We start from the raw sequence: 16,255 nt of genomic DNA, 5'->3' as shown, positions 1-16,255 counted from the left end.
TTGGGTGTAGAAGTCTGACCGCGCCAGGATTCAGTAATTCAAGCTGTGTACTTAATGGGATTAAATTTTCCACTAAAACCTGGTGATAAGAAGCAAACACCCTGGAATACCCATATCTTTAAGGTACAGGGATAGGAGTTCCTGTGAATTGGCAGCTAACATTCTAATCTAACCTAGGCAAACAAGCCCAGCTGAGGCTGGAGTGTTATGTTTACATGAGACTAGTTTAAATACACTAACTAATGACCCTTCCATTTAATGCTTGAACTGAGGACATGCTCAGTGTGAACCCCACAGTTCAGAGATGACTTGTATTGTGCTCAACCCTCATGGATATTTTATGCTGTGGGAACACAAGCTATATTAAAGCTGACCTCTCCTTTTCTTCAGTCAACCTCTAGCAGAGGTGCTTTGATTTCTTCTCTCTTTGGGCATTGAGTTGCTTGCCCTGTAGAAGCTGCTGCAGCATTTCCAAGGTGGCCAGATGTGCTGGTCTGAAGTCAGTGAAGACATTTATTCTTGATGCAGAATGTTTTTATTTAAGATACAGCACTGGTTAGGAAACTGCAGATGTATTGAACTTGTCTGCTGCTTCCATGTGCTTCACACCAACAGGTTTTTCAGGCTCACATCAGAATGAAGAATGAATTCTGATGTATTACCCTGTTTTGGGGTGAGACCAGAAGGGTTGACCTCTGAGTGGGGCTTGCTCAGCCAGGGGCTCTACCTTGTATCAGCCTGGAGCAGTGCTGGTAGCCAGGAGGCTCTTTCCTGCTCCTTGACTCTAGCTATTGTGCCCAATTTGGAACTTGGATCATCAAATGAAAACGGGCTTACTGCTGAATGGGTGAGCCTTAGTCATCCCCAAAAAATGGTGGGTGGCATAAGACCTTTCTTTGCACGCAGAATGTTTCTCCTGGCTCGCCTTTAAACATGAGGCATTTGTCCCCCTCAAAGCTTTGCCCTGTAGTTGAAGCTGATGACAGCAAGCTGTGCACTGCTGTCCTGCTCAGTGCAGCCTGTGTTCATTCTCCCAGATATTTCATTTGGAGTGTTCAGTGTGTACCCACTTCTGTTTGCCTTCATTAAAGCCCACAGGCACTTGAACCTCTGCACATGAACTGCTGGCATCTAACTTTGCCTATGTTTGGGTGCAGACAGGAAAAATTCTTGCTCTCTGGGAGTGCAAAGCTAACTCATCAGCACTGCAGGTGAGGAGCAGCCACCCCTAAGATACAGGTTCCCCTGGTGCAGGTTGAAGTCATGCATTGGTGTAGCCACATTCTTTATCTTTGCAAGCAACAGGAGAAGCTGAATTTTCTTTCAGGTGAGCTGTCTCCTTCCAATTTTAATCCCAGTAGGAAGTTCCAAGCCAATGAGGACACAGAGTTTTTATCCTTGTGATCCTGATCTGCTTTGAGGTGCCTTGAAGCACAATCAAAACTAAAACAAAATCCTCCAAGTCTAGTCACCTGGAACAAACCAAGGGATGTGAGGAGCAGCAGCCTGTAATGCACAGGCTCTGAGCCCTCCAAAAGCAATCCTGAGCATCACACATCGCTATATAAACAAGAGGAATTACTATCCCCGAATCCTTACTTGAGGAGAAAAGCTCTGGGTGTTTCATGGTCCAAGTGATGCCTTTCTGCTTATGTTTGGACAGCAAAAATCTGTGTCTGGATCTGAGAGGAGCACAGCAGAGTTTAGTTATGCACCTGCCTGATGTCCCCACGGTCAGCAGTGTCTGTGTCAATGTCTCTGCAGCAGGAGGGCAGCATGTGGGACATCCCTTAAGCCATGGCCCATCCCAGGCTTTCCCAGAGTCCAGCAGTTTCAGTAGCACAGTGTCATTTGCTTCGAGCCACTTGGGTTAAAAATGTGTCACTTTCTACAGCCCCAGTGATCATCCACCTGCAGAAAGGGCTGTGCAAGCCTGGCTGGAGAGCAGTTCTGCTGAACTAAGCTCAAACCCATCTTTACACAAATGAAGATTTATGAGTGCTGTTTTTAGGAGCGGGAGGGGAGAGGCTTCATGCCCATCACCTAGGGAGGAACTGAGTGCAGAGAAACCTGCTTCACCCAGGAAATGCCTGGGACTGGTGAGAGCACTGTGTGTGTTTATGTAGTGGTGAACAGGGATGGAGAGAACAGAGCTGCAAAGCAAGGGAGGGCACCGGGGGTGGGGTTGTTAGGTGTGACAGTGGAGACCTGCTCTGCCAAAGGTCCTTGTGGCTCCATGGGTTTGTGCCCAAAGGACTGGAAATGCGGCCAGGACGTACCCTGGGGCACCCACTGATCTCTGCAGCTCCCAGCTTTTGCTCAGTGGAAGTTCACCTGGAGGAAAAGATGAACGAGGCTGGACAGTGTCATGCTGTGCTGATGGCCCCAGCATGAGCTGAAGGCCTGGGGTAGCAGGCTGGGGCAGTTTGGGTGCCAGGACTGGAGACACACCAGCTGGGGAGGAAATTCCTTTTTTCTCTGGTCTCACCTTCCCTATAATGGCTAAAACGGGAAGGACTGGGGTCAAAGCAAGAGATGTAATTTTTTTTGTTGTTTCAAATCAGACCTTTTCCTGTCAATGAAGAGCGTTTTCTCCCACACCAAGTCATCAACTCTGTGAAAGCTGTCCTGTGCTTTTTCCACGTTAAAACAAAAGCCCCCAGCTCCACACCTGGGGTCAGTGGCCTGCACGTTGCCTACCGAAGACAGCAAAGCCAGGACAAGAGATGGAAGACAGTGGCTGGCAGGCAAGGGAACAGAGCCTGGAGGGGTGAACCTCCGCCCACCACAGCAGGCAGCTGAAGCATAACAAAGTCAAACCCACTGTTCTGAGAGCCCCGAGGGGTGGGAAGACTGCACAAGCCACAAAGGAAGCATGCACTGAGCACTCAGTCGCTGCCAGAACTGTAACCACACAGGGTTAGCGTAGCAGCGACCATCAGCTTCATCTGATAAAAATAAGCAAGGAAGTCAAGTGTATGAGAGGGAGAGGATGTCAGAAGCCAAGCATGAAAATGTCACAGCAGCTCTGCTTTCGTTTTCAGTGCTTCCTTCTTTATTCTGCCCTCAGCCAGTTCAGGAGCCCAGGTATGTCCTGCCCTATCTGTCCCAGAAGGTGTCCTGCCTCTCTCCCGAACATCCCCTGGCCCAAGGGTGCTCGTGGCCCCATGCTGTGTGCACAGTGCCCTGCCATAGGTGCTGGGAGCCTCATGCACACAGCCTGCATCTCTGCTGCCAGCTGCAGGGATGGAGCAGCAGGCAGAGCCTCGTCCAGCTACAGACAGGCAGCTCCTCACCTCCTCCAGGGCGGCATCAGCCACTGCCTTTGGCTCTGGACTGCAAAGGTGAGGATCAGCACAAGGGAAAACACAGGAATATAATCCCAGTGCGGTCACTGTCATGTAACAGCCTGCTCCTGCTCTTCTCCATGCTGAGAACAGCTCAGCTGGGGTGAGGAGTTGGCTCAGGTTTGTGGCTTTCTCCAGCTGTGCTGGGCAGGGGAAAAGGGTGACTGTGTTACAGGGGTTTGAGCTCTTCCCCACAGGTTCCCCGCATTCAGCGGTATGAGCCAGGCAGGTTACAATCAGCTCAACAAATATTTGTCAAGCACGAGTCTTCCTGAGCAGCGTTTGACAACTCTTTTCCACTGCAGTTGTTGCCAGCACTGCCAAGCCTGCCGTGGATGCTGCCTGCGGGGGTGAGGACTGACCCCTGCTGCCACCAGAGCTGCAGCCACACTTCCCCTGCTTCAAACCTGTTTTGTGGCCAGGTCACAACAATGCTGAGTCCCACAGGGTGGAGGTGAACTGGCTGAAAATGGGTGGTGGGGCAAGCAGCAGAGGTAGAGCCATTTTCCATGTTCCCTCAGGTGGGAAAACTCTCTCCAGTTTGCCAAGAAGGCTCTGTGTGTGTGTGTGTGTGTGTGATTTGCCTGTCAGTGCCCTGCCCTCCCCGGCTCCAGTGCTCACAGCTTGTTTTACCCTCTGCTCAGCCTACTGAGTGATTGGCACATTCTGCCATCGACTTGGTGGGTTTAATCCAGTAATGTTCCGGCCCCTGGGATTTGGGATACCTTCACAAGAGGGGAACACAGAGGCAGCTTTAGAGCAGGGTCTGGTGCATAACCTTGCTCTGACAGTAGAACCAGGAGAACTTTGCAGGGGCTCTTCAGTCCCTGCCAGGCTCAGCAGATCGTGCTGGGGCTGTTATCCCCTGCACTCGAGGACAAAGGGACTTTGTAGTGGGCAGTCTCATGACCTGTGGGATCCATGGGACTTTCAGCTGACCCGAAGTGGGATTTGCCCAAATCTGCAGCGCTTGGATGTGGATTCCTGGCTGAGTCTGCTGTGAGTGCCTCTGTGTGGAAGAGGGAAGAGCTTGTAGGCATTCATATGGGACAGGGGAAGCTGTCCTGACCCATTCCAGGGCCCTTCTTAGCTGCCTGTTTGCTGCAGCATGTTTCACAGGCTGCGTGCTATCCATGTGCTTCTTTCCATTCAGAATCCTTTCTACTTTTTTCTCAGTAGCAGCCCAAGTGATTTCCCCAGGGCTTTCTGTCTCTGCCTAGCTTGATCTGAGCAACTAAACCTCTGTAACTATTCCTGACCTCTGTAAAATAGGATTGGCCACAGAATACATGAAGTATAATATTTAACTTAAGTGAATATTTTGTTCTTTATAGGAATTTGCCATCAGTGACTTTTCATATTTGTCTCTTCCAACAAACCTTAGTCATTTGTCTACAGGGAAGGTTCCTGGTGTGATGCAGCAGCAGCAGCAGTCACTTTTGAGGAAACCTGATCAGAAGAAATCTCCAGAGCCATTGCTGTAAGAAGAAATGGTTTATTTGGCTGAATTTTACCCAGAGAGGCAGCGAAAGCTCCAGACCCTGGAAGAAAGGACCCCAAAAGCTTTGGACCCTGTGATGCCACATCCCACCATGGCACTGGGCTAATCATGCTAGGATGCCTCCATCGTAATTAAAATCTGGGTGTTTGGTCTGGAGTAGTTGTTAGGTCTCCTGCTGTATTCCATGAAAGAAAGTAAACATCTCCAGAAGGTGAATCATTTTAACAGCCTATCTGGAAAGAATGTCCTCAGGCCAGCAAGAGGATGGAGATAACCACGTAGTTGATTAGAGGGGTGGAGCAGCACTCCGAGGAGGAAAGGCTGAGAGAATTGGAATTGTTCAGCCTGGAGAAGAAGAGGCTTTGGGGTAACCTAATTGCAGCCTTCCGGTACCTGAAGGGAGCCTACTACAAAAAAGATGGAGAGGAATTATTTAGAAGGGCCTGTAGTGACAGGACATGGGGAACGGCTTCAAACTGAAAGAGAGAGTAGATTTAGGTTAGATTTTAGGAGAAATTCTTTACTGTGAGAGTGGTGAGGCACTGGCACAGGTTGCCCAGAGAAGCCGTGGATGACCTGGTAGTGTTCAAGGCCAGGTCGGATGGGACCCTGAGCAACCTGCTTTGGTGGAAGACACCCTTGTCCATGGCAGGGGGCTGGAACTAGATGATCTTTAAGGTCCTCTCCAACCCAAACCATTCTGTGTTTTTTGTGTTTGCATGCTCAGCTTTCAAGCAGCTGAATCCAGATGAGCTGAACCTCACCCTTTGTTTTGTACTTTCACCTTGTTGGGTTTGCCCCTTCACATGTCAGTGCCCCCATTTCTATAGTGCAAAAAAATTAATGCATCCATGGCCAGCCATTCTGTTTGCATCCAGTGGACTGAATTTGTTGGGAAATTCACATTTCTTAATAAATAACCCCAAACCAGCAGGACAACAGTCACATCAAGTGACACAACTGAGTGAAAAAAAACCCCTAGTTGTGAATGGGAAGCATTAGGAATACACAGCAAGACTGCAATGAAAACCATGGAGGTGGAAGGAGAGGTGGCAGGGACAAAGCACATGCAGCTAGTTCACAAACTCTTGATGAGGTTCATACCACCTGAGCTGAGAACACGCCAAGAAGGTTAAATAGACTCCCTGTCTTTTGTCTGCAAACCAGCTGTAGGTCCTGATCCCGTTTGCTCCGTTGCTTCTGCAGCAAAAACCTCTGGGTGTAGGTGGAGCTTGAACAGTGCCCCATCTTTCTGTGTGTGTCAGAGATTCACTGTAACAAATGGCAGACAAGATCAATCTACTCACCAGGAAACACCTCAGTGTCTCGGGAAACGTTGTTATTTCTGCTGTAATTTTTCATATTAAAATGTTGTGGACTTAAGCATTTCTCTTGAGCATTTTTCTGTTCCCACACATGTCAGTCCAAGGACTATCAGTGGTGGGTCACCTAGGCAGGTTGGCTGGACAAGAGTCTCCTCACAGATTTCAGGGGGGATGCTGGTCTTTCAACCTCCTCTGCTGGGGTCTCACAACCAGTCTATCCCACCAGGAAGGAAAATACAGGGACCAGCAGCACGCCAGAGGGAACAGCAGCTTCCCTGCCCCTCACAAAGCACAGGCTCCGTAGCACCCTTGGAAACCTTTCATAGGAAGGCAGAGCACCCATCAGCAGTGGAAAGCAGCAGCCTGCCATTCGTGCAGATGCAGCAGTATGTGACAATGCACGGGGAGTAAAGCCAGCTGTGAGCAGCAGAGATGAAAGGCACCGTAAAAAACACAGTAAGAGAAGCACAACGATGAGAGTACGGTATTTTCACTTTCCATCTGTCAATGCCTGCCCAGCAGTAACTGGAAGGAGAAGTGAGAAAATGATGCCTCTAAAGTTTTATTTCATGTCTTATCTGCTATTTGCCATGTTACATAAAGGCCCAGTCTAGAGCTACTTCAATGATCAGATGCTTAACACGAAGATGTGTGGAAGGACTTCAGGTTTAGCACCTCTTTTGTTCACTTGGCTGCTCTGGCTCTCTGGACAAAAGCAAGTCTTGGGAAATGATCACCAAAGCTTTGCCTGTGACCAAAACACAGCGGAGGACTGGCAGGAGGACGAGTAACCGACAGGAGCTGATAACAAGTTGCCTTTGCTAATTACTGTTTTTAAAGTCCAAAGTCATTGGAAAAAATGAGTAAAGTTAGATTTCGCACACTAACGACAAGAAGAAAGTGCACTGGAATGTCTGAGTCACCGCTCTGAGCACTCCTAATTATACAGAGATATAGTTTTCATACGCTGTGTTACATATTACAAATGTGTGCAGAGGCTTGGAGCAGCCTGGTGTCTGTCATTATGTGTGTTGTTTACCAGAAGATTTGAGGCTGGGTGAGGTGACCCGGTGGGCTGCAGTTAGAGGGGTGGGGTTTTTGTAGGTGATTTTATTTGTTTTACACAAAATTGGAGCGAAGTCTGAAACCAGCAAGCTGAAATAGCAGGCAATGATCTTCTTGCAAACGTGGGAGCTGGGTTTTTACCCAAGCCCACATTCACGTGCAGTGTGCCCTTCACCCTGTGTCTGCACTCTCTTGGGAGTGACTCTAACACAGATAGCAGGTTTGCTCCGTGTGTGTGTGTGTGTGTGTGTGTGTGTGTGTGCCAGCCCCTTGCTGGCAGCCTAAGGTCCAAACTTCACAGTCAAAATGGAGATGATTGCACAGGACAGAGCAGGGCTGGTTCCTGCTGGAGGGGAGCCCCCAGTGAGGGGCAGTGGGCTGGAAAAGTTTGTCCCATGTCCTGGTGGTTTAGGTGGAGCAAGGCCAGAGGTGGATCTGCCTCTGCTAGAGGATGCTGCTCTGGGAGCTCCTGGACCAAATCTGCCAGCCCTGGGTAGGATCCTCAGGCACCCAAAGGCACCTGAGAAGGCAGAAGGTATCTATGTGCAGGCTCAAACACTCCTCCTTGGTCCTCACATGGGCTTCCCCGGTAACCCCAGGGCAGCCAGCACGTGCACCCTGTCAGGAGACAAGGTTCCTGTGAGGCACATGGACCAATGGACCATGAGATGCAGAGCCAACACCAGCCTGCTCTGCAAGGTGTAAAGATGTCCTTTCACTGAGTGACTTCTTGGGATGCCGGTCCCAAGGCTGTGGGCAAAGGTCAATTCCAGAGGCAGTGCCAGCACCCAAAATTGAGTACACTGATAGTACTTTTCCTGGATTACCTTTGCACTCATGTGAGCAAGCTTTCCCAACAAAGCAGGCAAGCAATTAAAGAGCTGAGGCCTCATTAAAAGAACTAACCACAATGCAGGGTTTGTGACAGGTAGCTGGTGTCTCCAGCACAACTGCCTGATAAGGCTTTGGAAAAATCTGGTGTGGAAAGGGTTAGGAGCTCAGTTGCGTAATTCCTTTAATAAGTTGTTTTGTCATAAACCATATGATAAACAGGCAGGAACAGGGGCAGGAGGATGAGGAGGAGGAGGAGGATGAGGAGGGTGGAAGGCTCCTCACAGCCCCCACAGGCTGTGGAGGCTGCAGGTCGTTAACTGCTGGTGACTAATGTTGTTATCTATTTTTTTACCCCTTTGAAGTGGTAATGTTTCATCTGTGGTTTGGCCTCGTTATCCTTTTGTTCAAAACAAGCCTTGTTTGCCTTTTCCTTCTTATCCTCCATGATTCTCCTCCCCTGGGGTGGGAGGTATGGGTGGGGAAGCTCATGGGCTCCCTGAGGGTGAGGATGTGCAGCCCCACACAGCAGATGGGAGATAAGTGGGGCAAAAAAGGCAATTTATGAGTTTTGGACCCCAGGTTTGTATCCTCTCCAGAAGAGCTGGCATCATCTACAGCAAGGACCCCAATCCCATCCAGCTTCACTGCCACCAACATTTCCCCAGCCAAGGAGCAGATCAGACAGAGGACACCATTGCACTGCAATGAAGACTTTTTTAAATAAATTACCCACTAAAGTAATTCCTGTGGGCTTTATGCTAGCCCAGATTCCCAGGAAACACCGTGGGTAGGGGCAGCTGATGACCAGAGCCAGCTAATTGGTGCAGGAAGCTGAAGATGCAGGCAATTGTGGGGTGGCCAAGACTCTCTGAACTTGTTAGGCAAGCTGGTGTGCCAGGCTGCTTGGTTTAGTCCCCCTGGGCCTGGCTTTCCACTGCACCAGGGTTTTTTTAGCACATTTATTTATTTTCCAGCCTATGCTGGGGATGGTGCCTGCTTACCAGTGTCACAATTACCTCAGGAGGGAGAGATGGATGCCCTGTGGCACGATGCACCAGCAGGAGGGCTGGAGGTGTCTTGTCTGCTGTCCCACAAAGTCCTGGGACAGCAAAAGGGGCTGGACAGCTTCTGGGCAGAAATTGCATGTGCTGGGACTTGCCCCTGCGTGTTGGAGCACCTCAACCTCTTGTGAGACCAGGTTTTCCCCGTGGTGACAGCACTGGGAGGGTGTGTGAGCACACGTGTGGGGTCACTGGGCCTTCCTCCTGCTCCCCAGGGAGTGCCAGAGTAAGGCAGGTCTGGTTACTGTTGGGGAAAAATTCTAACTGGCTTGAATGGTGTAAGAAATGACCTGAAACAGAGCTGAGATGGAGTAAAGCACGAAAAATATGATAGGAGCTTTCTGTTTAGGGCAGCCTGGGCTGTTTTGTGGTGGCAGGTCAGTGTCACGAGATTGCCAAGGGAAAGGGGAGCCCTCTCCAAGCTCATGGTTAATTTTTCCCTTTTGGAAAGGCATTGTTTTTATATTTGACATCCAAACACTTTTCTGCCAGCTGCTAAATGAAGCTCTGAGTGTTTTACTCCTCTTTTTGGAGGGGTCAAAGAGGGGGCTGAAATGTGAGCCCAGATGCAAAGGTGCAAATTCAGCATCACAGACTACGTGAAGGAGCCACAGCTCTTCCCTCTTCTGGACGGATAATTAATCCCCTGAGGTAGCTGCTGGCTGCTGTTTTGGGGAACCAGTTTGCAAGTCAGGGACTAGAGCATTAAGGACCAGCTATTAGAGGCAGCTGAGGGTGCAGAAAGGGAGGAAGAGTTAACTTAAACAACAATGTTAAGCTTGGGGTTGGAGTGGCTATGCTTACGAGAACGGAATGGAGGGGGACCTAATTTTTAAATAAGTGCCACTCACCTCTGCCTCTTGCCAGCCTCCCCCACACCCTCCCCAGGAACAGGCTCTTTACCACGATGCAAAAGGGGGGAAAAAAAAGAATAAAAAGAGAACAGGGAAATTCTTGAGATTCTTTCCGATGGAAAAAATGTCTCCACTTATCACTCAGTGTCAACAGCAGCAGACACCTGTGCTTAAACACCCAGCAACAGGGGCGAGCCAAAAGGTAACCTAAGGCCTCTGCTTCTACCTCCCCACGGGCAGGTGAGCAGGACAGTGGGTTTGGACAGCTCTCCATCAGCCCGGTGGGGCTGTGGCCGGTGACTACAAAGCTGTGTGGCTTTAAGGTGACAAAGCTGGCAGCATCCCGCGGCCGGGAAATGCCTGCAGCCCTGGAGCCTGACGTTAGCACGAGGTCGGTCCTTAATTAGGTTGTCACCGACTTATCCTGCCCTCCTCCCCATCCTCCCTCCAGCTCTTGCTTCATCCCCTGCAGAGGCTCTCGCTGTTTCCCACCCGGCCCAGGCTGTGTGGGAAGCTCAGGAAGGGGTCGCTGGACATGGAGCAGTGTGGTAGGTGGGCACTGGGAAGCCTGGCACTCTGCTCTGCCAGTGACAGGGCTGATGGCTCTCGTGGTGCCACAGCAGGGCACACCTGAGCCACGTGCTGCCCATTTTCACCTGCTGGGAACGCCAGGCTCTTCAGGTACTGCTGCGTTTGGGGATTTCTTGGTCAACCCATCAAAGCTCCTACTCTTCCCACTGCCTCGTCCATCAATCCCATTGATAACCAGCACCCATTCCCTTCCTGCCTTTCTTCAAGTTCTTGTCCATGGAAGATATAATGGTTTTGGGGAAGAGATTTTTGAGTCCTATGCAATGCCAAGCTGTTGGCATGAAGCCACTACAACCTGACAGTCTGGTCAGGGGAACACCTGCTTCCCATTCCTCAGTCCTCACCCATTTCCTGTGTGATGTTGAGCAAGCTGCTGATTTTCTATATTAATATTGTAATTAATGCTAACATTTCAGCTTGATTCTACCTGTGAAGAATAGAAACAATGATAACAATATTGATAATGATAATAATACTATAATAATACTAAATAATACTACTAAATAATAGATAATAATAGATAATAATACTGCTAGATAATAATACTACTAAAAATGAAGGCCATTCATAGAATGTGAATTCTAAGAATTCTATGAATTCTTATTCATAGAATAAGAATTCTGTGAATTCTTCTGCATGTGAAGACAGAGAGATGGTCAATGATTAGTGAATGTATAATCATAGAATGGTTTGGGTCAGGAAAGACCTTTAAAGGCCATCTGTCCAACCCCCCTGCAATGAACCTACGTCACCAGACATCACTGCACATGTCTCCATCATGTTTCTTTCCTTACTTCTGCTGCTGCTGCATTCCTCCTGGCTTGGTTGGTGATGATGCTATTGAGATGTTTTCTAAATAGAGAAAATTATCTCACACAGTTAATTTATCCTGCTAGGAAGATACATCTTTGTTAAGGCCCATGCATCCCACATCATCTGAGCCACCAGAATGGAAATTTGGCTCTCACCTGCCTCCAAGAGCTGGTACATCCTGGCTGATGCTTGTTAGCTGAAGTGCTTGGATTTGGCGTGTGGTTGCTCTCAGCACCTCTTACAGCAATGCAGATTTGTCAGGGGGATGCCTAGACCTGACCTTTCCCAGTGCAGATTTAAGTGTTTAATCCCATTTTTTTTTTTTTTCCTAATAGAGATCAAAACAGGGAGAGTTTACTAGCATTGCTCTAGCCGTTGGAAAAGTGACTTTTTCTCCTGTTATCCAGCATTTTCTCCCAAATCAAACCACCAAGCAGCGTCCGCTAAGCGCTGCATAATTCAGCATCATTTGGTGCCTGTAATTCCACAATTACTCTTCAAGGCTCATTTGCTCCAAGGTCTTCAGGCTGTAAAGTTATGGGAGTGTGGTTAGTTGATTTTCAGGAATGTCTACTCTCTGGGCTGGAGAAGGAAAGCACTGAAAAGAAATGCATGCAAATTCAATGACATAGCAGGAACTTTAGAGGCATTTCAACACAGCAATACCCACAGGCAAAGGAATTGTAATTGTGCAGGGGAAATACAGCCTCGCCAGCTCCTACGATTTTATCAGGAGTCTGGTAATTTCCAGAGTGTCCTTAAAAGCCCAGCTGCTGGAGTCATCTCATTGTTAGGGAGTCTCAGCTTCCTTTTAAAAGAAAAAGAGCATTTCCAGTCCTTTTTTTTTTTTTTTTTTTTTCTCCCCAGAGAAAATCTTTAGAAAGTAGAGTAAACTGAAGGTTCAGCCATGGGAGGAAAAGAGAACTGAGGTCATACCAAAACTAAGCGCAACATTAATGCAAAGATCCATGATCAAAGCTGTGCTTATTCACTGGGGTTTTTTGGTTTTGGAAAAACTCAACGCCAAAACAAAACCTGTCACCATTTTTATCTGAACATCTGATTTGCAATCACTTCTGCTTGGTTGTCCCAGCCTTTTGTCCTTGCTTGGAAAAACCTTTGGTGGCTCCAGGGTGGGGCAGGAGGAGATGTCAAGGCTCTACCCTTGCTCTTTTTCCCTCTCCTCGTTTTCACCTGAGACCTGCAGTTCTCCAGCACTTGGGATCCTAGAAATGTTTGCAGGGCAGCTGGGCCCTTAATGGGATGAGTCCTGAGAAGTGCAGGCTCCAAGACCAAAGTCTCCAGGTGGACATGGTGGAGAGGGAAGGGGAAAGGCAGCTGAGCAGAGGGCAAGGGGAGGAGAGGAGTTTCCTCACCAGAGGACATCCCCTCCCTTTCCAGGGAGGACTGTTATACAGACCTGAGACGGGACAGATTCCCAAACAGAAAGCAAAAAGACTCTTCGCTTTTTTTAAGCAATGCCCCTTTCCCTCAGAAAATGGATTTTTATTACAGGCCATGAGCTTTTACAGCACCTTTCAGTAGTACCATAAGTCTGTCCCCTCCTTCCCCAGAGCAGTCACTCAAGCAAGGCTGGAGATAAATACAGTCAGACATGGGAAAACTTTATGTTTGTGGAAGCTTCACTTTGTAGTGGATCAACATTTAGAGGTTTCAGCACTTACTTTGATTATGTTTGGACTTAACTTCGCCTCCTGGCTCCTGGAGGTAAAAAAATGAGCTCTGTCACGTTCTGGTTTTAGTAGGCCCATGGCAAGGCAAGCACAGTGCCAATTGCCAACTCCAGCCCTCAGGAACAGCCCTTTGGCGACCCAAGACACTTCCCCAGCTGGTGATTCCCATCCTCTCCCAGTGAGCCGTCGGCTCTCACAGAGGAGGTGCATGTATGGTGCTCTCTCCACAGCTTTGCTGTTGGTCCAGTGTCCAAATCCCAAACTTCCAGAGTGGGTTTTGGGATATTTGTGTGAGTTCTGCAGGACGTTTCTGGAGGTGCAGCCGTTGTGATGTGATGAGCTGTTCTGTATGAAAAGCAGGTGGAGCAGTCTGAGCCCTTTCCTGCAGTGCCTTTGTGCCAACAGGGAGGGCTGCTTGGGAAGGACTCCTGCACATTCAGTGCAGCACTGAGCTCTGATCCCCTTTGCTCTTCATATTCCCATGAAGTCCCTCTCCCTGCCTCACTGCCTGTGTGATTCTGCCAAAGGCTTGGGTTCGTAATGCTGCCAAAATGTCTTGCTGAAACCTAAGAGTGAAAATATTTCTGTTTCTGAAAGGTCCCATGTTGCTGCTGACAAGGAGTGAACTCTTTCTTTCCATAGACAAAACCCTAAATGTCTGTTCTGGCTCTAGCAGTCATTAACTTCAGCCGAAGGAAAACAGCAACAGATCAGGAAAGCCAAGTTTCCTGCAGAAAGCCCAGTGTTTGGCCAGCCAGTAACTGAGTGCTAATTCCAGGAATAAAACAGCTGCTATCCTTGCACACAGGCAGTTGTCTTGGAATTTAAAGAGGAAATAAAATGGGGAAGGGAAACAGCAACAAAAAATTCTTCAAACACCATGTATAAAACCATGCCAAAGGTCTAGAGCAAGAGAAGTTCTCATTCAATTAGTTGCTTGATAGGTCAGCAAATACTGCTGGTGAAATTCTGGGTCCTGTGAAGCTGACTGTCAAAATTGGAGGCTGGCTCTTTCTCACAGACCAGGCTGTGCATGTGTACCTCATTTTGCCTAAAATCTGTTTTGCCTAAAATCAGATTGCAAAGTTTGCCTTTTGCAGTCTGTTTTCATGGTGTTCATGGGATATGCTGAGTCCCAATCCATGAACAAACAGACAATGCGATGCAGCCTGCATCAAGTCAATGTGGTCCTGCAAGTACACGTTCAGGGAGGCTTCAAAATCTAGGAAAAAAGTAGTGACCAAACAATTTCCACTGACTGCTGATTGAATTGAAACAGAGAGTTTTACCCAGGTGGGAACTTGCACAATCCCCATCACTTTATCATCTTGCTGCTTCATCCTCTTTATTGCATTCACTCTCGTGCAGGACCAGGAGGTGCAAGTCTCCCCTAGCACAGGTGAAGCAAATAATCGGAGAGATTTACTGAAGTCTATTAACCTGGCTGTCTGGTCTATCTATAAAAGGCTTTGTCTTCAGCTGTGGCTCATTTCTGATGCAGGATCTTTTTCTGGTGCACCTCTTCTTTGTCTTTGCCCCTTCCTCCTGTGAAGAGCAAAATGGTTTCCTCTGTATTTAGTAGAGGTACTGTGAACACTGAAGAGCAACATCCTGAGGTAAGACCCAAAATAGCTTTTGTTCATGCTGTGCTGCTTCTTACTGAGGGCTCCTGTGTGCACAAGAGCTATTTCTAGTTTCCATTTGCCACGTCTGTTTCACCCTCCTGTCTTGTATTCCTCTTTGTTCCTCAAATTCCTTCTGTGAGACTATCATTTTTGTTTTCTCTCTGATGCCTTAAGTTCTAGCTTTCATGTTTTCAGATTCTGTGCTGCTTGGGTGTAGTTCTGAGCCTCATATTAAGTGCTAGTAAGCTCTCTTCACAGAGTAGGCAGACAAAACAAATCCTTTTCCTGCTGAGGACCAAGGACAGCTTTCAGGCCCAAAAGCACAAACAAGGGTGGACTGAAGGGAGGGACAAGAAGGATGGGACCTCACAATCTGAAGCTGTAATTGGACAATTAAACCCCAATATGCAAATGAACAAAAACTTAGAAAAATGTAAGACTTCATGACTGCTCAGCCATTTTGTGACCATACCAAGTCCACCTTGGGTGTAGCCCTGGCCAGGCTCTTGTCCTGCCCAAGCTGGATCCTAGAGGCTTTTCAATAAATACCTGCTTTATTCTCTGGCTCTGTCCAGTCTGTTTCAGGCCAGCCTTCTCAAGGCATCATGTCCTGATTCTGCTATGCTGTCCATCTGCTCTGCTCTGTGTGGGCTGCTGGGGTCTGCTGCCTCTTCCTGGGGCACCTCAGGGCCCTGCTGGTGTCCCCTCCCTTTGCAGGAGGCTCCTTTCCTTGCCTGTGCAGAAGGCACTGGGATTCTTTGTGGCATGACATTGATCTGTGTGCCTCAGAAAACAGGATTGCTCTGGAGAAGGGATGGCTTTGGACCAGCTGAGAAGCTGATATGCCTCAAAAGCCTTTAAAGCTCCTGTCACTGGGTCTACAAAGCCTTTGGAGTGTGTTTATAGATGCAGTCATACATTGCCAGAGGGAAAAATATTCCTCTGTCCTTTTTGCCTTTTCCACTATCAGAAGACACCTGGGTAGGGAAAAGCTGTGCTCCCAGTTTCTGACTGCCCTCTCTGAGCTGCTCCATGGGAAATCAGTGACTTCACTGTGCTGTTTGCTTTGCCTCCCTGCAAAGTGCCACTGCTGGCAGGGAGCCAGGGCTGGGGCAGCCTGCTGAGGTGCTTTGCTCTCTCTTCCTCTCCCCCCAGCAGCCTCTTGCCTTCACGGGAACAATGGGATGATGTGACTGGAGCCTTATAAATACTATCCCGCCTTTGAGGCTGTCACACCAAACAGGAAGCAGGACAGCCCCAGAATAGAAATTCAGTCCTGCCTCTGCTCCTGGGCAGAGGCTGCTCCCAGGGAACGCTGCCTGCCATGCTCCTCGTGTGGCCAAGCTGCTGTGCCCCACACGAGGTTCCCCAGGCCGGGGCTTTGACTAGACCATGGTCACCAGGAGCTGGCAGGCAGGTGGATTTTGGGACGTGCCTTGCCCTGGCAAGTGATGCTTCCTGGGAGGGTGGCAGGAGCCTCGGGAAGGTGGAGAAGGAGGTGACCCTGGTTTTGAGGTCAGATCAGAGGGGAGGCTACGCTGGGCC

The sequence above is a fragment of the Sylvia atricapilla genome, chromosome 3, assembly GCF_009819655.1.
Source record: "Sylvia atricapilla isolate bSylAtr1 chromosome 3, bSylAtr1.pri, whole genome shotgun sequence".
Classification (NCBI taxonomy): Eukaryota; Metazoa; Chordata; class Aves; order Passeriformes; family Sylviidae; genus Sylvia; species Sylvia atricapilla.
This window is presented reverse-complemented; position numbering follows the sequence as displayed.